Source organism: Loxodonta africana, chromosome 27 (assembly GCF_030014295.1).
Source record: "Loxodonta africana isolate mLoxAfr1 chromosome 27, mLoxAfr1.hap2, whole genome shotgun sequence".
NCBI classification, from domain to species: domain Eukaryota; kingdom Metazoa; phylum Chordata; class Mammalia; order Proboscidea; family Elephantidae; genus Loxodonta; species Loxodonta africana.
The window spans coordinates 8,137,476-8,148,592 of record NC_087368.1 but is presented as its reverse complement, the minus strand read 5'-3'; the positions used below and the strand labels follow the sequence as shown (position 1 = coordinate 8,148,592).

Genomic DNA, 11,117 nt, shown 5'->3' with positions numbered 1-11,117 from the left:
ATTCCGACTCATAGCAGCCCTATAGGACAGAGCAGAACTGCACTATAGAGTTTCCAAGGAGCACCTGGCGGATTCGAACTGCCAACCCTTTGGTTAGCAGCCATAGCACTTAACTACTACGCCACCAGGGTTTCCAAAATATATGACAGTCACTCTCAATTGTACTTACAAGTGAGCCATTAATATGGCTATGTGGGACCTTTAAACATATACTCACTTCCGTTCAAACTTTGGTTAGTACTTAATGTCCTCAGTTTATACTCAAACATATTACATACAATCTGATTTACAGCAATAGCCACCAACTGGCCTTGGGTGTTTATCTGTCTGTTGTAATCTACTCTTCTAAAACCTGCAATACAGTGGTAATTTAACTTTCAGGGGTCATAGGCCCCTCTGAGAATCTAAAAAAAGTTATGGGCCCTCTTGAGTAAGTACATATACTCACATTTCTCTCCAAGTCCTTCACAGACTCTAAGAAAGCACAGCTATAATGACTTCTCATTGCCTACCAATCAAACCCAAACTTCTTAGCCTGATATTTAAAGTACTTCATAATGTAGTCACAGTTAACCTAGGTAATTTATCTCTCATTGTTTTTCAACTACTTGCACCAATCATGGCACTCTCTCTCTCTTTACTATTCCAACACAGGCACACCATCCTCTTTCTGGCTTGACCTTATGGTTCCCTCTTTTTGCTTTCATGCACAACTGTCTGCTTTTTACAAATACTTCCAGGTAAACCTAAAAAACCTCCCCTGCCGTGATGGTGTCCCTCTGTCCATGATCAGATCATCTGCTCCTTTCTGAATTCTGAGACAAGTTACCTACATCTCTTATAGAGTTCACCATGTTCTACCTTGTATTATACCAAAACCCTTGTTGCCGTCGTGTCGATTTCTGACTCATGGTGACCCTATAGGACAGAGTAGAACTGCCCAATAGGGTTTCCAAGGAGCACCTGGTAGATTAGAAATTCCAACCTTTTGGTTGGCAGCCATAGCCCTTAACCACTATAGCACCAGGGTTTCCTTGTATTATACAAAAAGTTAGGAAACATAAAATACACTTGTTCATTATATTTTCAAATAATATGCTTTTTATGTTTGTCTTCGACCTCCACAACGCTTTTCATGTGAAGTATCTCACACACTCTGTATTTATTTGTATCTTTTCTCCTCTCATAGCCAATAAGATCCTTAAGGGCAGACACAGTACCTAATGTGCTCTTGGGTGTCCCACAGTCACCAGCAGAAAAGGAGTACCCTTGATATAAAGTACCTCAATATCTGGGCCTCAGTGTTCTTCAGACACTTCATGCATTCTGTACCCCAAATTATAAGATTTTTCCAGGATCATCTTCCCCTGTGCCTCCATAAACAAAGTTCAAAGTACAATGTTCTACCCCCTTAGTGGGTACTAGATCAACTGTGAACTTACTAAAATAGTAGTAAAGTTATTCTCTCTACTCACTGATATATGCCAACCCTACTATTATGGATTGAAATGTGTCCCCATAAAATGTGTGTCAACTTGGGTAAGCCATGATTCCCAGTACTGTGTGATTGCCCACCATTTTGTGATCTGATGTGATTATCCTATGTGTCGTAAATCCTAACTGCTATGATATGTCAGATGGATCCTGGCTGAAAGCAGAGAATACCAGAAGGATGCTTACCTGTGTTTTATTGACTATGCAAAGGCATTTGACTGTGTGGATCATAAAAAACTATGGATAACACTGCGAAGAATGGGAATTCCAGAACACTTAATTGTGCTCATGAGGAACCTTTACATAGATCAAGAGGCAGTTGTTCGGACAGAACAAGGGGATACTGATTGGTTTAAAGTCACGAAAGGTGTGCGTCAGGGTTGTATTCTTTCACCATACCTATTCAATCTGTATGCTGAACAAATAATCCGAGAAGCTGGACTATATGAAGAAGAATGGGGCATCAGGATTGGAGGAAGACTCATTAACAACCTGCGTTATGCAGATGACACAACCTTGCTTGCTGAAAGTGAAGAGCACTTGAAGCACTTACTAACGAAGATCAAAGACCACAGCCTTCAGTATGGATTATACATCAACATAAAGAAAACAAAAATCCTTACAACTAGACCAATGAGCAACATCAAGATAAACGGAGAAAAGACTGAAGTTGTCAAGGATTTCATTTTACTTGGTTCCATAATCAACAGCCATGGAAGCAGCAGTCAAGAAATCAAAAGACACACTGCATTGGGCAAATCTGCTGCAAAGGACGTCTTCAAAGTGTTGAAGAGCAAAGATGTCACCCTGAAGACTCAGGTGCACCTGACCCAAGCCATGGTATTTTCAATTGCATCATATGCACGTGAAAGCTGGACAATGAATAAGGAAGACTGAAGAAGAGCTGACGCCTTTGAACTGTGGTCTTGGCAAAGAATATTGAATATACCATGGACTGCCAAAAGAATGAACAAATCTGTCTTAGAAGAAGTACAACCAGAATGCTCATTAGAAGTAAGGATGGCGAGACTGCATCTTACACACTTTGGACATGTTGTCAGGAGGGATCAGTCCCTGGAGAAGGACATCATGCTTGGCAGAGTACAGGGTCAGCGGACAAGAGGCAGACCCTCAACGAGGCGGACTGACACAGTGGTTGCAACAATGAGCTCAAGCATAACAACGATTGTAAGGATGGCGCAGGACCGGGCAGTGTTTCGCTCTGTTGTGCATAGGGGCGCTATGAGTTGGAACCGACTCGACGGCACCTAACAACAAAAACAACAACATAATATTAATGAGGCAGGACACGATCTACAGAATTGGGTTGCCTCTTTTGAGATATAAAAGAGAGATGGGAGCAGAGAGGAGACAGACCTCATTATCGCCAAAAGAAGAGACAGGAATGGGTGCATCCTTTGGATCCAGGTTCCCTGCACTGAGAAGGTCCTAGACCAGGGGGAGATTGATGACAAGGATCTTTCCCCAGAGCTGATAAAAAGAGAAAACCTTCCCTTGGAGCTGGAGCCCTGAATTCAGACTTCTAGCCTCATAAACTCTGACAGAATAAATTTCTGCCTGTTAAAGCCATCCACTTATGGTACCATCCACTTATGGAGCACTAGATAACTAAAAAGCTTGTTCATAAAAACCTTCAACATATCAAGAATCCTCACCTAATGACCACTAACCCAGAAGGGAGCCCCAGTTATAAAACAGATTCAGAAAACATACATAACAACATCCCAAATTATATATGCAATACATACATTTTATGTGTATATATATGCCTTTGAGTTGTGGTGTTGGCAAAGAATGTTGACTATACCACGGACTGCCAAAAGAATGAACAAATTCATCTTAGAAGAAGTACAGCCAGAATGCGTCTCAGAAGGGAGGATGATGAGACTTCATCTCACATATTTTGAACAAGTTATCAGGAGAGACCAGTCCCTGAAAAAGGACATCATGCTTGATAAAGAGATTGTTGTCATTAGGTGCCGTGAAGTTGGCTCTGACTCACAGTGACCCTACGTACTACAAAACGAAACACTGCCCGGTCTGCACCATCCTCACAACCATTTTTATGCTCGAGCCCATTGCTGCAGCCACTGTGTCAATCCATCTCATTGAGGGTCTTCCTCTTTTTTGCTGACCCTCTCTTTACCAAGCATCATGTCCTTCTCCAGGGACTGGTCCCTCCTGATAACACGTCCAAAGTATGTAAGACATCGTGCTACATCAGGAAATGAAGGTTCTGAAAGCTTGACTCCATCCACATCATTAAGGTGGACTCTACTTTGAGGAGGCAGCTCTTCCCTAGTCATCTTTTCAGTGCCTTCCAACCTGGGGGGCTCATCTTCCAGCACTATATTAGACAATGTTCTGCTGCTATTCATAAGGTTTTCACTGGCTAATTCTTTTCAGAAGTAGACTGCCAGGTCCTTCTTCCTAGTCTGTCTTAGTCTGGAAGCTGACATGAAACCTGTTTGCCAGGGTAAAGGGGAGGACCAGGAAAAAAGAAGACCCTTAATGAGATGGACTGACACAGTGGCTGCAAGAATGGGCTCAAGGATAACAACCATCATGAGGATGGCGCAGGCCCAGACATGTTTCGTTCTGTTGTACGTAGGGTTACTATGAGTCAGAACTGATCTGACAGCACCTTACAACAACATCAACAAACACTACAGGAAGCAGTGAAATAGCATACAAATATAGGAACTTTTTTAGGAACCCCTAAACATGATATGGAAACCCTGGTGGCGTAGTGATAAGTGCTACGACTGCTAACCAAAGGCTCAGCAGTTCGAATCTGCCTGGCGCTCCTTGGGAACTCTATGGGGCAGCTCTACTCTGTCCTATAGGGTCGCTATGAGTCGCAATCGACTTGACAGCACTGGGTTTGGTTTTAAACATGATATGGAGCTATAGAGGCTGCTAACCAAAAGGTGAGCAGTTTGAATCCACCGGCCAGTCCTTGGAAACCCTATGGGGAAGTTCTACTCTGTCCTATAGGGTCACTATCAGTTGGAATCGACTCGATGGCAATGGAAACATAATATAAAAGTTTACAACCAACTGACTGATACTACGACATACGTGAACCTTAAAAATAGTATGTTAAATGAAGGAAGTCAGACAGAAAGAACCACATATTATACTACTTTGTTTATATAAAATAATCAGAATAAGTTAATCCATAGAGACAGATAGCAGATTAGTGATTGCCAGAGGCTGAAGGGAGGAACAAACAGGGAGTGACTGCTAATGGGATATGGGGTTACTTTTCAGAGTAATGAAAATGACCTGAAATTAGACAGTGGTAATAACAGCACAACTTTGTGAATATACTTAAAATCACTGAACTGTACACTTTAAAAGGGTGAGTTTCACGTTATATAAATTACATCTCACAGTTTTGGGTGGCGCAAATATTTAAGCCCTCAACTACTAGCCAAAAGTTGGTGGTCCGTACCCACCGAAAGGAGCCTAAGAAGATAGGCCTGGCAAGCTGCTTCTGAAAGGTCAGAGCCTTGAAAACCCTATGGAGCACAGTTCTACTCTGTATACATGGGGTCACCACGAGTCAATATATATAGCTTTCAATATATGTGACCTAAATTATACTTCAATTTTTTAAAGTTTATGACCAATGATCAATTTGGTCATTTTACCTTGAAGAAAACTTTTTCATAGGAATCTTACTTAGTACTTTGTTTTCTCAAGCTGATTAAAACTACAGGTTGCAAGCTAGCTCCCTATAAGCCCCTTTTTAAAGCCATAGCATTAAATTCTTATAAAAAGGGATTTTTGTATTAAGAATCCAGAGTGCTTAATTCCTTAAAAAAAAAAAAAAAAAGGAGTTCTAAAGACACTAGGCATACCTGCACAGTTAACAATGGCAGCAAGTAACATACCTGCTCCTACATGCTGTGATCTCCAGACATCACTCCCTATTGTAGTCCCCATAGGCATGTGAATTTGTGATCCCTGATCTAAACAAAGATCGTCTATCTTTCTTATTATAATGAATGTACTATGAACCACTAATAAGTTAAAATGCAGTCATGTAGGATTACATTTTTATTAACTTCAAAGAGAAAAATACCAACAGCAACACCTGTTGAACAAAACCCTACAACTATTACAGATTCATGCTGTGTAAACTAAAGCGAAATAATCTGGGGAAAAGTTCATGTTTCTACTCTACAAAGAATAAGAAATTAATTTTAGTTTAAAAAGTCTTAAATTATTTTCACCAATTAATACACAGTAGTAAGAAATAACTTTTTACCCACATAATTAGGTACTGGCATAAGATGAAGGAAAGCTCTTTCATTCAGATTACTGATTCGGTATTTGAACAAACTGCTTTATTTGCTCAGTGATTTTATATTTAAACCATCTCTAAGTCTCCTGATGCTTAAACGCACAATGAAAAAATGACCACTACCCATCTACAGCTTGTACATATTAGGCTGTATTTTACAAAACTAGAAGAAAACAAAATAACAAGATGAATATGGAAACAGATCTAGAAAAGTAGGTTCTACTACTTCCAGCCTCAAATGTAAATGAAGCCAATTCATTTTATGCTTTACCTGTTATTCTTTGAGCTAAATGTATGTCAAGTACCTTCCAGCTTTAAAACTCACCTGTACTTATTCAGATCTCATCCTGCTTTCCTCCAAATAAAGTAATTCATCTTAGCTGAGCTGCTTTTTCTGTAGATGAGAAAGTTCAAATAGTATTTACGTTCCATTTCACTTTTACCATCACTTCTAACTCTAAAGTATCAACATACAAGACGACTTCTAAAACAGCTATTCCATTCAAACTAGGCAAAATTAAAAATTAAACTCGTTTCTCAATGTCTGCCAAAACAGAGACAAGATAAGCCAACCAACGGCTTAGTGATTTACAGGTAAACCTCAATGCTCTTCTACCTGCTCTGAGCCAGGCCATTTTATTAACTTATCCAAGTACCCTCAAGTTTACAGGTGATGTTTAAATAGATCAACTTTACCACTTAGTATTACTAGATATTATATAAAACTGGAGTAGCATCACAGTCACTTCATGAGTGCAATTCCTAAATACCATACACAAAGGTGCAACTGGATTTTATGACCAACTGAAAACACAATCCTATTTCTGTTTAAACCTGACAGTGAATAAAATAGTGTGCTCTCCTAAAAGTTCACCAAATCCCTAACACATAATTTAAATCATAAAAATAACTTTCCCAAAAGTACAGGGTTAGAAACTAAAGAAAGCAAACAATCATTACCTCAGCCTTTACTTATGGGAACACAAAGTTATTTAGAATGGTAAAAATTTGAGGAAAATCTAGATCTTGAGTTTCACACCCTTGGAGTATAATGTGAGATAACTGTACATGAATCAGTTTCCAAAGAGAAACCAATTTGTTTTATTTCAACTGTGCTTTGCTTGTTATTCTTTAACAGCGTTGTTCAATAAAACTTTCTCTGATGACAGAAATCTTCTATTATCTGTGCTGTCCAGTAGGATAGTTAGCAGTCACATGTAGCTACTGCCCACTTGAAATGTGGTTAGCAGGACCGAGGAAGTCAGTTTCGAAATTGATTTAATTTTAATTAACTTAAATGTTAATTGCCACAGGTGACTAGTGGCTGGTGACACAGTGGTTAAGAGCTACAATACTTACCAAAAGGTCGGCAGTTCGAATTCACTAGCTGCTCCGTGGAAACCTTATGGGGGCAGTTCTAGTCTGTCCTATAGGGTCACTATGAGTCGGAATGGACTCCAGGGCAACAGGTTTTTTGTTTTTGTTTTTTTCCGGCTAGTGGCTATACTGGACAGCGCAGTCCTACAATTTGAAATAAAAGGCATAAACTTGACTGAATAGTTTTTCAAAGTATCATGTCCTGAGATGATGTCAACACCAAGTAGACCCCTTCTGCTACCAAATGATACACACCTTCATCACCAAACTAAACATAAAATTCACTTACGAAATGAGAATTCATAATACTACTTAGATTCAGAACGCAAGGCACGATACTCACTAAGAAACAATATTAAAAAGCACGTCTCAGGTTTTCCCCCATTATTTTGCAAAACAGGTACTGATTTAGGCAATAATTTCCCAATGCATGGGAGTAACTATTCCTTCAAATCTGTCCAATTACCTTCTGTTCACAAAAGGAAGGGAGGAATGCAAAAATAAGTTCTCAGCACTAATAAGTTTCCTACGACTCGGTAAATTTCACGTTTCGTTTTCCCTTAAGGAAAGATACAAACGTTTGCAAGCGCCTGCATCTCCTGAAAGCCTCCTTACCTATGTATTTAGGCGAACGAATCATTCTGATACCGTTGCGATTTCCTTCCTACACACAAAATATTTTTTTCAGGCCAAGAAAGTCACGAGTCTTCAGGTAATCTCTGACCAGCTCTTTCCAAGCCAAGTAATCAAGAACGTGCACAAGATGCCAAAAGAAAGTAAATCTGGCAACCTAACTACTCCCTAAGCAGAATCAACTGCTCTGAACCAGGAAAAAAAGTGCCTGGAACTATCTGGCGAAGCAAACAAGCAAGGTCGTGACCCTGGGTCCCGGCCGCCCGCGCCGCTCCGCCCGCCTGCAGGAAGCCACCTGTCAGGCCTGAGCCTCACCTGGCAGGCGACAGGAGGCGCAGGCCGACAGCGCGGCCCAGCGCGGTGGGCGGAGCCCGGGACTGAAGGACACCGGCGCGGGGGGGTAACCTCTAGCGATTCACACGCGGACGGAGAGTGCAGACGCCTGTCCCCGAGGCGGGACCCCTGCCTCCCGCACACCCACCCCGCCGGGCAGGCGTCCAGGCGGCCGACGTCGCCGGCCCGCCCTACCCCCCGTCCTCCTCAGCCGGAGCGCTGCCCCTCCGTCGCCCCTCACCTACCTGGTCGCGGAGTCTGAGGAACGCCATGGCGGTCGCCTCCGCGCCAACTCGAGCCTCCGCCGACGCCCCGGCCCGCCGCTGCCACGCCGGTGGCCTCAGCAGCTGCCAGGGGCCGGCGGGTCGGCGGCCGGCTGAGCTGAGGAGTCCGCGGGCAGGGGGCGGCACCGCCTCCCGGGCCGCCCGCCGCCACCGAGAGGTGAGGAGCCCGGCCGGTCCCGCCTCCTCCTTCTAAGGACTCGACGCCCTCTTCTTTCCTTTCTTTCTCTTTTTCTCGGCCGCCTCCACACGCTGCCCGAGCGGCCGCCACAGCCCCTGCCGCCTCCTCCCCGTCACGCCCCCTTCCCGAAATACCCTGGCAGCCCCCGCGGCAGCGCCGCTCCAGCCCGCGGCAGCAGCGGCTCCAAACTCCACTCCCCAATATTGCCACCACCGCCCGCCGCGATTGGCCGCCGCCCGGGGGAGAGGCCAGCGTAAGCTGAGCGCCCATTGGCTACGCCATTGCGCTCGCTGGTGGCCCCTCCCACCTGCCGGAGGGGGAGAGGGCGGGGAGGAGGAAGCCGCGAGGGGTGGGCGCGGAGCTGCGGCTGCTGTGGGCGGGGGAGTCGGGAACATGGCGGAGCCGGGGGTGGGACGGCCAGGTGTACGGGCTCCTGGGCGCGCGGCCTAGTGCGGTGGGCGGAGCCCGGGGCTGAAGGGGACAGGGGGTGGGGGTAACGGCCCGCGATTCGCACGTGGACGTAGAGTGTAGATGCGCCTCCAGCTTTGGAGGATGAAGGAGCTGGGTGACGGGCGGGAATGGGCAGGCGTGAGAGGTGGGAACGTGGGGGCTGCTGCCTTCTCCATAGCGGCCTGGGTTGGGGGGTGACCTGGACTCGCATTTGGAGGAAGAGTGAGGATGCGCCCAGGGGTGAGAGGTGGTTCTGGGGGCTGCTGCCCTCACCTGGGCGGTGACCAAGGTCATAGGGAGGTGGGGAAGGCGAACTGGCCGCTACTTGCATGTCGAGGTAGAATGGAGACCCTTCTGTCTCCCCTCTCCCCTCACCCCAAAGGTCCGGGATTTGGGGAGGATGGTGGAGGCACTGGAAGGGTGTGAGGTAACGCCTGGAGGCTGCAGTCCAGGGGGAGAGGGACGGTGCTGGCTCTCCAGAAGGAAGGGAGGTGTATTTGCAGCCAAACAGGTTGTGGACGCCTGAGTTTTTTTTTGCCTGCAGTCCCAATCCTAAGCAAGGCTGTGGACCCCCTCTCGGAAAGCCCCCCTGCCAGGCTTGCTTTTTTTCTTTTTTCTCCCCTTCTTCTTATGCACCTGAAGGATTCTGTCTCCCACGCGAGAAAAATCAATGAAATATAAAAAACGATGTGCAAAATTTCTAATAAGTATCGTCCTTGGATGGAGGGAGAAGAGAAATAACTCCCTAACCCTGCCACACACACATACACTCCCCAACCCCCTGCCCCTCCAGGCCACCCCACAGCTCTGAAACTGCTTCTCTTTCTTAGGCAGCTGCACACTGTTCCCATTCCAGGATTGTGTGGGAGAAGACTGTTGTGCGCTTGTGTCTCTCCCAGGCGGCACCAGCCCCTGGTTAATAAAAGGTACAGATGGTTAGAACACGAATGTGTGACGTCAGACTTGGTTTTAAAAAGTCCCGTTTTCCCCACATCAGTTGTATCTCTTGGCATAGACTTCATATTTAGAGGATCGATTTCAGTCCAAGGGCAGTCTGGATGCAGGAAAGGGGACCTACGCCAGAACTGTCAGATTATTATAATGCTTCACTTATAACAAAAAGCTTATCCTTAAAAAACAAAAAGCTTATCCTTAGCCCCATAAAAAATGAAAATATCAGAATCTGCAAGATCAAAAACGATGCAGATTAATAGTACAAGCCTTCCAGTATTCTTTGACATATCCATGCCTTGATGCTCTAGAAACAATTTCTACCTAAAATTATATTCATCATCATAAATTACACTTTCTAATTCAAATGGAGACGTTCTCATAACAGTGAATGCAACAATCATGACATAACTAAAAAGGAAGTCCAACTGCTCTTGCTTTGTATTATATTCAGTACCTCACTCCTTTCCCTTTACTTCATCAACTCCAGCGGACAAAATAGGGATGCTATTTGTCCCCCAACCTCTCCTTATCTGTTCAGTGAAAGTGAAAGAGTTAATGTTATGAAAGCATTTGAGTTCTGCAAATCAAAGTTCTCATAATATTACTAAAGCACTTTGTAATTACAGGTCACCTTTGTAAATAGTTACCCATGTGCTATGTGGGATACAGAATTCTACCTTAAGAATTTAGCTTCATGCATACATAAACTTGTTAACCACTGTGGATGTCTAGTCAGAAGTCAATAAATTCCCCCCAATCATCCCTCCTCTAGATTAAAGTTCTAGAATTTAAAAGCACAGTGGGAACTTGATTAGGAACATGGTGAAGATTAACTTTTGGGAAAACGTACGTGCTTTTGAGAACATGAATTAAAATTATGGACCAAGTATGTATTTTTGTAGGTTTTGTAATTGATCTAATAAAACTTTTCAGGGCTCCTCTGAATTTTTCTAATTACCAACAATTAATGACTATGTTTTATAATGCACCAAATCTGACGACTTTACAAAGAGTAAACGCCAAACTCTCCTGCTAGAGAATGTTTAAGACCGAGCTGGATTCTCACCCTTCCTGACTCTGA

General features: G+C 44.1%; 1 long non-coding RNA gene across 1 annotated transcript; it reads right to left on the bottom strand.

The window, feature by feature from the left end:
* Positions 1 to 1,872: 1,872 nt before the first annotated feature.
* On the bottom strand, positions 1,873 to 8,344 carry LOC135228749 (uncharacterized). Its single transcript, XR_010319549.1, has 3 exons — positions 7,187 to 8,344; positions 6,153 to 6,221; positions 1,873 to 2,762 (listed from the first exon to the last, which is right to left on the bottom strand). It is a non-coding gene; the product is annotated as an uncharacterized LOC135228749 (long non-coding RNA).
* Between the last annotated feature and the right edge of the window lie 2,773 nt (positions 8,345 to 11,117).